We start from the raw sequence: 11,166 nt of genomic DNA, 5'->3' as shown, positions 1-11,166 counted from the left end.
GCCCATAGCATGGTCCGTTGGTCAATGGGCGGAATGATTGTTTAAAAACTTTGAATTGCGTTTGGGCGGGAAATGGAGGGGGCCAGCCCCTAAGGGCCAGCCCGCCCTCCATGTGACCACGCCCAGGAACCGTGGGCTAAACTAACCGCCAGCACACCTAACAGCCGGGCACGCACTCCGATGAAAGCATTAAATGTAACAGCAGTCAGTTGGCAGTTTAGTTGGCGGTGGCGCCAAATTTGGCGGACCCGCCATATTTGGCGGGGTTAACTGGCGTCCACTACAGTTAGCTGGAGTTCTTTTAGGCCAAACTGGCAGTCAGGAGTAAATGGCCATAACTTTGGCCCAGAAAGTCGGTTTTGGACAATTTTTTTTTTTGTTTTTTGGGTAATTTCGACCTTCTGAAGCCATTGGTGCAGGTCTTACAGCCATCAGAGGTCATTTGCATACGTTTTGAAGCCGTGAAAGTTCTAGGAGCCACCAGGGGCCAGTATTGGGAAGACTGTACAGGGTTGCAGGTATCCATTGGAGGTGATCCAATAGTCAATCCTGAAGGATTCAAGTGTTCTGAATCCATTTCTACCATCTATTTCTCTTGTAGATCCTTCTATTCAGCTGTATTTTCAATTTGAGCATTTAATAAAAACAAGGACAAGCCCAATTGGGAGCTTTGGACCCAGCAGACATAGCCCTGGAGGGGGTGAACTGCTTTATCAAATTCTTTTGCATATGTGGTTGGTTTATCTTGCAGAACAAATTCGTTTTTATGTGTTAAACAGTAAAAGGAAATAATTCTGCTATGCTTAGATGGGTCATAAACAGCTGAAAATTTCATGTGTTTCCTTTCTGCAAGACATGGAAGTCTTTTAAACATGTTTAATTCTGAATTGAATACCTTGGAAACAAATTTCAAGTAGTTTCAAATTTAGATCATCACTCAAGTCGCCCATGAATAGGCAAACAGAACCAAAAATGGAATCACATAATTTAGACCCTATGGGTGAGAAATTCCAAAACATCTTGCAAATGTTTCTTACCCCTATTTATAATAAGAGGGGGAGCTTGGGTTACAGTTACAAAATATCTTCACCAGAGTATCCAGCTATCTTCTAGACTAGTTATCTCAGTCAGTGATGTCTTGTTGTCCAAAAGATTGCAAAGGATTTGATTCCTTTCTTGAAATACAACAATTGTGAGATAAAATAAAAAGAAAAACTAAATGATGAGGGGCAGAAATATCCCTCTGTTGTCCCTGTGAAAACCCTTGATCAGGCCACTTCTCTTCCATGATGTACTTCCCTTGTTGGTCGGTTGGTTTCTGTCACTTTCACCTTAACTACCTGAATAACTCATTCTCTAGAGTTGGGAGTGGATCGACTGTGAGTGCCTGTCGCGGAGTAGAAATGGAGCATGTCCCGATAGTCCTTCGTTGTGCATCGGGGTGGAGCCTCATTCCTACATTTACTATCTGAAGTCATGCGATGAAGCATTCATATTCATTTTAGTGGCCCGTGTAGTCCTTGGTTTCTTGTTGCAGGGGCTTCTACAGGATTAGCCTATATCACTCTACCACTACCCCATACTTCTATTCAAAATCTTAGCTACCGACTCGTCCGCCTTTAAATCTATGTACCATACTCTTGGAGCCCTACGGTATTGGGGTTTTTAATTTTAAAACATTACGCAACAAAGAGCTTTGATGCCCCTTAGCCCCCTTTAATTTATCCCCTTTATATGTTTCTACATAATAGGACCGAGGGTTGTGACCTGGGGCTCATCCTTTATATCGGAGATCAACAATCAGGCCTTTTTCAAACTGTGCCTCTGGTTGCATCCTCCTAAAACTTGTGATCACTAATCACCTTTATGTGTAGCCCTTGGTTCTTTGTTCTTCCCGCGTCTATTGGCTAGCCCTCTTATTGGAGCCCCCTTTACTGCAAATCACAATCGTAGACTTTTAATTGGAGTTGCGACCCTTTAACTCCATCGATCGCTGATCTGCGGGAATCTCCTTTGGGGATGCCATCAGTGCCACATGGCACTTCCTCAGTGGTGACACGTGTCATGTAGATATGCCCCCATAGGACCCCTGATAATGCCAAATCTGTGTGCCACATGTCCTTCGTACTGCCACATCATGTTGACGTCAACTTCCATGTATATTCTTTGGGACCAATGGTATTCTGCCACGTGGCCCCCCTGGGGGAGAGAGAAAAGGCCTACATACCTCTAGTTTTGCAACTGATTTCCTTTGTAAATCAGCATCAACCCTCCCCTGCTGCTTTAACACTATCGGCGTATTCCTATGAAATTCCTTAAGAATGTTCCGTTGGATCCGTTGATCACTGATTTTCCGATATCGGAGCTCTGCTACATGAAGCATTGAATGCCATGTGTTACTAAGTGCGATCGTCGGTATTCATGACTTTTGGGACCTCCAATTTGTGATACACCATAGGCTAAGGACCTCTAATCTTTGATTGTGATTTTCAATGAGCCTATGACCTCTTACGTGTTTGATCACCGATATCGATGATCATTGATTGCAAGTTGCACTGTCCTTTCCCCTACCGCTACTCTTAGGAAACTGCGATTGCGATTATTCGTCCCTTGGTATTTTCCTCTTTGGTTTCTAGATTTCAAAGGGTATCTTCAGTCTGACCTAACTTCTGATCCAGAGATCCATTTTTGGACCTCCACGTACCATTGGAAAGTTTATTCCAAACACTATCCAATGGAAAGGGTCTAATTTAGCTTTGAGAGCTTTTGTTGCTTAGGAGATGGATTCAAACTTAACTGCTCTCTTTGGAACTTTGGACGACTGAAAACTCATAATGCAGTAAGTGACAACACCTCCCAAAGGAAAAGGTTATTCAGGAGGAGGAGGTAATGGAAATGGAGGTAAACCTCCACCCTCTCCACCATCTTCTTCATTTTCTTCTTCACAGGCTTCTTCACCCTCTTCCACTAACACAACCCTTACTCATACTCATCAACATACCTCAAAAGGAACTGGTAAATCACCCTTACTAAAACTTGATGTTAAATTTGAACTACCCATGTATAATGGTGAAGTGAATTCAGAGAAGCTTGAAAATTGGGTTCGTCACTTAGAGGTTTATTGCAGATTTCAAAACCTTCAAGAGGATCACATAAATATACAATTTGCTTCCTTGAGAATGGAGGGTGAAACACTAGTATGGTGGGAATCAAAGACACGAGAGGAGATTAAAAAACATGATAAGATCTCAATTTCTTGGTCTGATTTCATTTCTGTAATTAAAAGACAATTCTACCCTCTAGATTATATGCAGAAAGCCATCATGAATTGGAAAAACTTTAGACAACTTGAAGGTCAAAATGTGCAAGATTACACTGAAAATTTTGAAAAAAGGTCTCTAATGTTAGGTGTATATTTGCAATCACAAGACACCTTGATGTAGTACATAGGAGGTTTACACAATTACCTTAGGCATACTATCTTAATGTTTAATCCCAATAATCTAGATGATGTTTGTGGGCAAGCCACTCATCTTCAGGCAAGAGGGAAAAACACTCGAGAAGAAGGTAGTAAAAATTCATTTAAGGGTAAAGGAAAAGAAAAGGGTTTCAAATGGAAGTGAAAGAAAAATGCATCTATCAAGAAGGAAAGAGAGAAATTAATATGCAGGAATTATTCTGAAGAGGGTCACGATGAAACACATTGTTGGAAGCTTAATCTCGAAATGAAACCAAAGAAGTTCAACAACAAGGGAAAACAAAAGACAACTACAACCATCCAACAGGATTTGGGATCCGATTCGGGTGATGAAACTAAAATTAAAACCATGGGTATGAAAGGAGAATAATCCATTGATAGTACTAGTACTTAAAATTCACATAATGAAACTCCAAATGAAAAGAATAGCATAGAACTTTTTCACATAAGTGTGATCTCAAAACATAGAAAAATTGATACACTTTTCGACAGTGGCTCTCAAGCCAATATTATCTCTGGAAACATTATCAAAAGTTTAAACTTGGAAACCATTCCACATCATAAACCATATCCACTTGGATGGGTGCGTGTTAGAAAAATATTATATATGACAGAGAAATGCAAGACATATAATATGCGGAAAAACACAAACACATAAAACCAAAGAGACACAGATGTACATGGTTCACCCAGTTTGGGCTACATCCACCCCGAACAACCAGTCCTTCCTTTCTATTATCCAAAAAAATGAAGAGACACAACGTACAGCAGATCCGCTATAATATCCTATATTTTCTCTCACAATCTCACCTCTCTATTTCTCGATCGGAGAATACACATCTATGTCATAGCCCCAATACAATACCCTCATACAAAGAGAGTGGATGCCTTCTAGGGCAAAAATCCCTAAACTAAACATAAATTCTACCGTCAGATCATCCACCTAATGAACGACCCAGATTGACTAGAAATTACTATACTTTTACAAGGAAATTTTACAAGTCCCCCCCCCCCCCCCCGCACCCCCTCACGTGGAGAGGTGTACAATCTTCTTGGGGTATACATCCGGCTGAAACAAAGACCTCTAAATAATCATGCTTCACACCCAACAATATCCCACTTGGAGAATGATTGTAGCAACTCCATCGTTGCTTAATTTGCTAGACAATGACTCCTCTTTGGACCTGGTTGTTTCTCATCTTCATCGTCATCCTTGAAGACCAATTGAAACTGAGCATAGTCTCAGTTTCTCCCTGGTTACAACTTTTGTTAGCATATCTGCAGGATTCTGACTAGTGTGTATCTTTTCCATCTTCAACTCTCCATCTTCCAACACTGATTGTATGAAATGGTACTTGAGTTGTATGTGTTTAGTCCTGGAATGAAATGTTGAGTTCTTTGCAAGATGAATGGCACTTTGGCTATCACTATATAACGTGCTCATATCATGCTTCTTACCCAATTCATCCATAAACCTTTGTAACCAAATCATTTCTTTACTAGCCTCTGTAGTAGCAACATACTCTACTTCTGTTGTTGAAAGTGCAACAACACTTTGGATTTTTGAAACCCAACTGACAGTTGTTCCACCTACAGTAAATACATATCCTGTAGTGCTCCTCCTGTTATCTCTGTCACCTGCCATATCTGCATCAACATATCCCTATAGAGAAATGTTTGAACCACCAAATCATAATGCTTGATTTGTGGTACCTCTCAAATATCACAGAATCCATTTCACTGCCATCCAATGTTCTTTTCCTGGATTGCTCATGTATCTTCTTACAACTCCCACTGCATGTGCAAAATCAGGCCTTGTGCAGACCATTTCATACATTTAGCTTCTAACTGCTAATGCATATGGAACTTTAGACATATAATCCATGTCTTCATGCTTCTTTGGGAACATCTCCTTACTAAGTTTGAAATGGCTAGCAAAAGGTGTACTAACTGTTTTTGCATTGTGCATATTAAATCTTTTCAACACCTTTTGTATGTACTCATTCTGAGACAATGTTAATTTGTGATTTTTCCTATCTCTAGTTATTCTCATACCAAGGTTTTGTTTTTCAGCTCCCAAATCCTTCATTGCAAATGAATTTGTCAATTTTCTTTTGAGCACATTTATTTCCTACATGTTAGACCCTGCAACAAGCATGTAATATACATACAATAACAATATAATATAACTTCCATCATTTTGCTTTGTCAGATAAACACAATGATCAGAGTGACATATAGTATAACCTTGTTCAGACATAAACTTGTCAAATTTTAGATACCACTGCCTTGGAGCCTGTTTTAAGCCATACAAGCTCTTCTTCAACCTGCACACTAGTTTCTCCTTCCCTTTTACCTCATATCCTTGTGGATGCTGCATATATATCTCTTCCTCCAAATCCCCATGGAGAAAGGTTATCTTTACATCTAACTGCTCAAGATGCAAATCCTCAACTGCTACTAGACTTAAAATAGTTCTGATTGAAGTCATTTTAACAACAGGAGAAAATATTTCATCAAAATCAATACCTTTCTTCTGTGCAAACCCCTTCACCACAAGTCTAGCTTTGTACCTCTGTTTTCCTCCATCTTCTTCCTTCAGCCTGTAAACCCATTTATTCTGGAATGTAGTTTTACCTACAGGCAACCTGACTAAGTCCCAAGTCTGGTTATGCATTAAGGAGTCCATCTCTTCTTCCATGGCTAGCTCCCACTTCTTCCTGCTTTCAACCTGCATTGCTTCTTCATAACATTCAGGTTCACCAGAATCAGTCAACAATAAATAATATAATGAAAAAGAGTATCATTCAAGGGGTATACTTATCTTGGTAGATCTTCTAACACCACTTTCAGGTGTTTGGGGTACTTGTTGTTGTTGTGGTGGTTGCTATTATTGTGGTTGTTGATTATTATTATTCTTAGGCACCTTTACTTTTTCAGTGATCTCATCAAGAACTGTGTATTCCTTGTTTTCTTTTTCCTATTTCTTTTCCTGCAATTGATTCTTATATAAGACATTTTCATTGAATATTACATCTCTGCTCCTAATGATTTTTTCATTTTCATAATCATATAAGCGATAACCAAAATCATTAACACCATATCCAATAAAGGTACATTTCTTTGATTTTGCCTCAAGCTTTGTTCTATTTTCTTTATTAATATGGACAAAGGCCTCACAACCAAAAGGCTTTAAAAAGAGTAGTTTACCTTATTACCTGTCCATGCTTCCTGTGGAACACCACCATCCAAGGAACTTGAAGGCCCTCTGTTCATTAGATAAACAACAGTATCTATAGCATTTGCCCAAAATTGTAAAGGCAATCCTGCATGCAATCTCATGCACCTTGCACGCTCCATGATTGTTCTGTTCGTCCTTTTTGACACACCATTTACTTGTGGTGTTCTCATAACTGTCTTCTCTCTATGAATTCCATGCTCTGAACAGTACCTATCAAACTCTTTTTTGCAATATTCACCTCCATTGTCTGATCTGAGACACTTCAATTTCTTTCTTGTCTCAATCTCAACCAAAGATTTCCATTTCTTGAAAGTATCAAATACATCAGATTTATTTTGAATACAATAAATCCAAGTTTTTCTAGTTGCATCATCAATAAAAGTAACATAATAATGAGAGCCACCAAGAGATGATACCTGAGCAGGTCCCCATACATCTGTATGCATAAGCTCTAATTTTTCACTCTTCTTTTCTTTCCCAACTCTGAGAAATATGACTCTCTTCTGTTTTCCATAAATGCAATTCTCACAGAAGTCTAAATCAACATTCTTCAAACCCAACAACAAATTCCTTGAGTGAAGAATCTTCATCCCCTTCTCACTCATGTGTTCGAGCCTATGATGCCATAATGTTGCATCTGCTCCTTTGGAAGTTAAATCATCAACAGAGTTAGAAATACCATTGCATAAATACAATGTACCAACCTTTTTGCCTTTTGCTATTACCAGGGATCACTTGGTGACCTTCCAAGCTTTATCTGTGAAAGTTGTCACACAACCTTCATCGCCTAACTACCTTGTTGAAATCGGATTTTTCTTCAGATCTGGAACATGCCTTACCTCCTTTAGTAGCTATTGGTTTCCATTCTGCTGTTTTACAAGAACCTTACCAATTCCAACAATTTTACAGGGTTTATCATCACCCAAATGGACTTGTCCAAAATCTCTTTGAACATAGTCATGAAAATATTTCTTATCAGTTGTGGCATGGAATGAGGCCCCTAAATCCACCACCCAGGAATCAGTAATATTTTCGAAATAAAGATCAAAGCATCTTGTAACACCTCACCTGTCACATTTGCTTCATGATTGTTTTCTTGTTGTGCATCTCCTTCTTTTCCCTTCCGAGATCTACAATATTTCTTTAGGTGTCCTTTCTTTCCGCATTTCCAACACACTATCCCCGATCTAGACTTGGATCTTCCTTTCCTTGATTTACTGTGATATCCTAAGCTCTTTCCTCTTTCTATTCTTCTTCCCCTAGACTCTTCACTTAAAGCATTACCCGTTGTCTAACCAGAGCTTTTCCATCGCATTTCCTTGCTAAGGATAGCACCGACAACATCATCAAACTTTAAAGTACTAGATCTAGAAACAAAGTTACTAATGGCCATTACTAAACCATTCCAACTTTCTGGCAATGAGCACAAGAATAACAGAGCTCTAACTTCATCATCAAAGTTTACCCCTACAAAACTTAACTGACTTGCAACTGTCTTAAAATCATTTAAATGGTCTGCAACAGATCCACCTTCCGACATCTTCATATTAAATAATCGTTTCATAAGAAATACCTTGTTTGAAGCCGAGGGTTTTTCATATAGTTTCGCCAATGCCTGAATCAAACCCTTTGTCATTGTTTCCTTCGAAATGTTGAAGGCGACTGACGCTACGAGGCACAACCGTACTATTCCGAGTGCCTTTCTATCAAGAATGTTCCATTATGCATCTGTCATAGTCGTCGGCTTCTTTGCTTTTCCACTCAATGGTAGGTACAGATATTTCTGATACAGATAATCTTCCATCTGTATCTTCCACAACGGGAAGTTTTGGCTGTTAAATTTTTTGACCCTAAACTTACCATCTTCCACCATTTCTCCCACTCGAACTAGGAACTCATCTTTCCTACGAGTTTATCATCCAAATAGACCTTCGACTCTAGTACCAGTTCTTAGAAGAATATTATATATGACAAAGAAATGCAAGACATATAATATGCGGAAAAACACAAATACATAAAACCAAAGAGACATAGATATACGTGGTTCACCCATTTTGGGCTACGTCCACTTTGAACAGCCAATCCTTCATTTCTATTATCCAGCAAAATGAAGAGACACAACCTACATTAGATCCATTGTAATATCCTCTATTTTCTCTCACAGTCTCACCTCTTCGTTTTGCGCTCGGAGAATACACATTTATATCACAGCCCCAACAAAATACCCTCATACAAAGAGAGGGGTTGCCTTCTAGGGAAAAAAACCTAAAGTAAACATAAATTCTACCGTCAGATCATCCGCCTAATGAACAACCCAGGTTGACTAGAAATTACTATACTTTTACAAGTCCCCCCCACACCCCCCCGCATGGAGGGGTGTACAATCTTCCTGGGGTATACATCCAGCTGAAACAAAGACCTCTAAATAATCATGCTCCACACCCAACAGTGCATGACAATGCATAATTCCAGGTAACTAGAAAGTGTAACTAAAATTCGCCATTACTACAAATTTCATAGATGAAGTGGAGCTTGATTTTGTGCCATTAGACATATGTGGTATAGTTTTGGGCAGCCCGTATCTCTATGAAAAAAAAAAATCTTCCATAAAAATGAAAGAAAATACCATTTTTTCAAATATGGAGTAGAATATATTATGAGAGTTCATAGCAAGAAACTAAATATTTAACTTGTTAATGCGGGGCAGATGAAAACACTAGTGAATTCAAGCAAGAATTTTGTGCTTCTAATGATTGAACCCAAGAATGGTGTTGATAATGAAGCTTTTAAAGGTTGTGATTCAAGATTGAAATATGAGTTGGTTGATATAGTTAACCAATATGATGAGATGTTTCAAGAACCAAAAGGATTGCCTCCCAAGAGAGGAATCCAACATGAGATACAGTTGTAGCAAGATTGTTATCTTTCTAACATTGGCATGTACATGATGTCAGTGATGGAAAGTGCTGAAATTAAAAAGAAAATTCAAGAGTTTTTGGATAAAGGGATCATTAGACCATCTTCTTCACCATGTGGTTCACCTATTGTTTTGGTGCCTGTTATCACTGAAAATGCTGTTTTCAAAAAATTGCTTAGATTAGCTTAAAGACAAAGTGTTTTCGTAGCGTATGCATCCTTTAGCAGTTTCGCAGCGCCACCTGTTTTAGTGATTTCGTAGCGAAAAACACTGATCTTGCATTGGCTGCGCTGCGAAATTGGGAAATGACAGATATTTAAGGGAAGCTTCTAGAAGCACTACACAGAGCTGCATATGTGGCATTGTTGCAAAACAGTGTCTATGGTTTAGTGGCCAATTTTCTTGGTAAATCAAATAAGAGCTTGTGCAGTCTTCGATAGATTATTCTTTTCTGTTGGATGATAATGATATAAGAGGGGAGTCTCATATTAAAGATTTGATGGAAATTCTGTTCTAGCAGCAACTATTGCATGGGATAATTCTCTTTTGTGGACCTTCAACAAAGGATTAGATACGCTTGAACTGACATTGCACCAGGTATCTGCTGAAATGAGAACATCTGGAAACATGCTTCATTTGACCATGATAAACAAGAATAATGTTCCAGATGAGCATTCCTGGGATGCCACTGTGCATAAGGCCTTAGAACTGATAAGTTTGAACAGTGCTGAAGGCTGGAAAAATTCTCCAAAGCTTATTCGTAGCATTCCTTTTCTTGATTGGAGCAGCCTTTCTAAGGTTGTTTTAGCTAGGAGGTCAAAGCTTGAAATAGATGGAAACATTGATCCTTTTGAGTTGATATCTTCTCTCCAGGAAAATGATCAAAATGCGTATCAATTCTGTTTTCAGCTTCCCAAACTATCGGCTTTTATTGGAAGCATGCCAGAGAAACTATTTTATAGGAATGACAGCCTTGTTTCAAGTGAAGCAGTTGCTGGAACCCGTGCTCGAGGACATAATAGCATGGAGGATTTACAGATTGGACTAGATTTGCTCTACAGCTCTAAAGATCACCGTGAATTTGAAATAGTTAAAGAGAATATCAAGGAGAAGATGGAGACAATTTGCAAATATGTTAATGTGGAGTCTGAGAAAAGCCTTATAAAGTAGGCAAAGGTGCAGCATCTATATGCCCGTTTGATAGGTGAACTGAAAGATGAAGCTGGTGAATTTTCTCTTTTGTCGTTACTTCATCCAACCCCAGCAGTTTGTGGGCATCTACAAGAGGCTGCAAGTAATTTTATCAGCCATAATGAGATATTTGATCGAGGAATGTATGCTGGACCTGTGGGAAGGTTTGGAGGCAAGGAAGCTGAATTTGCTGTGGGAATCAGATCAGCAATGATGCATCTGTCAAGCTATGGAATTAGACAAGTCGGGTTGGAAGTAGCAGCAGGAGTGAAGGTCCTTTAAGTTTCAGTATCAACAACTTCTAAACAAAATTCTAATAGTCAACAAATAATCGATCAT

The 11,166-nt window shown here is 39.0% G+C and overlaps 1 pseudogene; it reads left to right on the top strand.

Annotated features, from left to right (window-relative positions):
• The first annotated feature begins 10,245 nt into the window (after window positions 1–10,245).
• On the top strand, window positions 10,246–10,806 carry LOC149174005 (isochorismate synthase, chloroplastic pseudogene; annotated as a pseudogene).
• Window positions 10,807–11,166: the final 360 nt, after the last annotated feature.

This window comes from Pinus tabuliformis, chromosome 4_1 (genome assembly GCF_031772625.1).
Source record: "Pinus tabuliformis cultivar Carrire ecotype Pingquan chromosome 4_1, CPIR1, whole genome shotgun sequence".
NCBI lineage: Eukaryota > Viridiplantae > Streptophyta > Pinopsida > Pinales > Pinaceae > Pinus > Pinus tabuliformis.
This window is presented reverse-complemented; position numbering and strand designations above follow the sequence as displayed.